The sequence below is a fragment of the Trachymyrmex septentrionalis genome, unplaced genomic scaffold, assembly GCF_001594115.1.
Source record: "Trachymyrmex septentrionalis isolate Tsep2-gDNA-1 unplaced genomic scaffold, Tsep1.0 scaffold22, whole genome shotgun sequence".
Classification (NCBI taxonomy): domain Eukaryota; kingdom Metazoa; phylum Arthropoda; class Insecta; order Hymenoptera; family Formicidae; genus Trachymyrmex; species Trachymyrmex septentrionalis.
The window spans coordinates 1,929,097-1,932,073 of NW_017305375.1; positions in this window are offsets into that span (position 1 = coordinate 1,929,097).

A 2,977-nucleotide genomic window follows, 5' to 3' on the forward strand; every position below is an offset into this window, starting at 1 on the left:
CTTTCTAATTTATTATTTACATCTTTTATACCGTTTCTTTTAACTTTCTCAGAATCCAAGTATAGCTTGCGATCCATATGTATTATTTGTATAAATAATATAGTTATACACGACATTGTTTTCTAAGATATTTTACTTCGTCTTTAAAATAATAGATTTACATCCGTTTAAATTGTATTTATTTGATAAAAGATTCACGACACCAACATTGAAACAGTTTCTTGAATTATTATTCTATCAGCTTTCCCTGAAAAAACAATTTATACATATTTTCAGATAGAAAAATATAAATAAGATATAAAATAAAGCGACGCGGTAGCGTCACCGACGCCAAGTACATAAAAATATAAAACAGGCCGCTTGACTGCTTGATGCGTAAATGTCATTGCTTATATGTATGTACTTATATATTCGTACCACTGTCAAATTCGCGACACTACGACTAGCTTTTTCCGGAGTTTTGATATCGACAACTTTCGATTAAAATTATTCAGAAATTAAAACGGCAATCAAAAATCTAATAATTCTTTTATTATATTATATAATGCCATTGCAATTTTTCGATTGCGACCAGTTCGAATAAAATTGGTGCAATTGATACCAAGATCGAGTTCTGAAAAGGGATTATTTCAGATGTTCAGATTTTTTCAGTCACACGTATAACGCATCATGTAAATTATGTAAAGTGTTTTATACATCAAGCTGCTTTCACAATGTCTTCATTCAAATAATATTATGAAAATTAGCAATGTAAGTGAATGAAAGTAATGCATATACATGATAATTATCGATGTACACAAGGCAGACAAACAAAGACAGAGCGTACGTGCGTGCGTGCATGCGAGAGTGAGAGTGAGAGAGAGAGAGAGAGAGAGAGAGAGAGAGAGAGAGAGAGAGAGAAATAGAATGACGCATGGTGATATTTGACTGATTCAAGCGGCCAAAATTATTTTTGTAATTCAAGTGGTCTAACCGTTTTACTAATCCATTGTATTGTATTTTAAGATGTGGGAAATACTTTTTTATGAAAAAAATATAGTTTCTACAATTTTTAACTATTATAATTATTCTCTTTAATTAATGACACATAAGTTTAAGCTTAAAATGTATATATAATAATATGAGCTTGAATCATTATATTGACATTCAATGACTCTAAAATAACATTCAAATAATTAAAACCAGAAATAAGTATATAAGCGGTCATGAAATTTATATTTATTTTTTATTAATACTTTAATAAACTTATATTGGCTATATCACGAAAAACCGCGCAATTTCCCGGTTTTTACGTAATTGTAAAGTAGAAACCTTCAGCTTTTTATAAAAAAAAAAAATTATCGAAGCACTACTATCATCAAGTACTAATATCATCAAGTTTGTCAAAATTGGCCGAAGAAAATAACAAAAAATGTTTTCAAAACGTTTTAGCTCAGTTAAAATTATTATAATCTTAATGAAAATACCATATTGTAGTTAAAATATATTCACACGTACCCATTATATCACAATTCATAACTATTTACTTGAAACTATATCCCGAATAAAAAATATTCACTTTTTGAAAGGATGCTCGCCGATATCGACGAGATACTATTAAAGATTGTCGGTCCTAGGCCCCTATTCTCTGTAACTGTCTTTACATACTTACACTACTACTCGATACTTGTAGGAGTCGTTGCGCAGATATTTTATATGGTGAAAAAGCTGCGCAACGACACCGACAACTGTCGATAAGCATGTAAAAGTTACAGACTGTTAGGGGCCCTGATCAAATTTTTGTACTCTCTCTTTATAATGGTAGCCCAGGACTCGGAGATAATTAAAGAACGACAATGTTACTGATTAATAAAATTTACAATTATTAACATAAATATTTCGATAATACATTATTAAATTCGTGATTTTTTATTATATAAATGTTGTATAAATAAGTACGCATACTTTTAATGCTATAATATTTTATATATTGCTGAAAAATTACAATTTTTTCTCCGCATTTATCATCTCTATTAATAATCAAACTCGAATGATAATATTAAACTCACAGTTTTAAATAAAAATCGAGTATTATTAAATTTTAAACATATATACATGTCTACGAAACTAATAAATCATGAAATTAGTATCGCATTATTATATAATATTATAGTTTCATACTCTTAATCACGTATATTTAACAGATACGCGAACTTCTATAAGGGCTAACTTTAATAGTCTCGTCGGTGCGCCGAGAAAAAATACGTCTAACTACACAGGCCCACAAAAAAAAATACCTTGTGCTGGGGTGAAAATCCAGCTATTCTTATGTATTTTGAGTCGCTGAAATCGAATCTGACATAAAAATAGGACCATCCAGGGCAAATTTTCAATCTAGAACGAAAAAATGGGTCATAAATGGGAAAAATGAGTCATTTTTTCGCTCTAAATTGAAAATTTACCCTGGATGGTTCTATTTAAATGTCAGATTCATATTCAACGACTCAAAATACTTAAGAATAGTTGAGTCTCCTAGCACAGGGAACTTTTTTCTGTGCTATCAAACCTGTGCTATCAAACGATAAGTTTCGACTGTTGGGCTAGTCGCTTGTTTACGTTTAATGGACATTAAGTAATCAATTATTTTTTTACTCTTAAACTTTCTTAAGTAGTATTTATTTTCAACTTGGGGGTGGGAGAGGAGAATAAGTTTTAATAAATCGCTTAAATTAAACAAATATCCCACGTGCAATATCGGAAAACGTCGGATGATATCGAATGACGACGTCGGACATCAGACGACATCGGACGATGACGGTAACGCAGACAGACAAATAGTGGGAAGACAAATAATTTTTTTTATATTTATCAACCTAATATTCAATATATAAAAAGTATTATTATTATTATTTTTTTATTTCTTTATATTAGGTTAAGTAAAAAGTCATCGCGTTTTTTTAAAAGACGTCTATCAGTAAAAACCGCAATTACTTTCTTA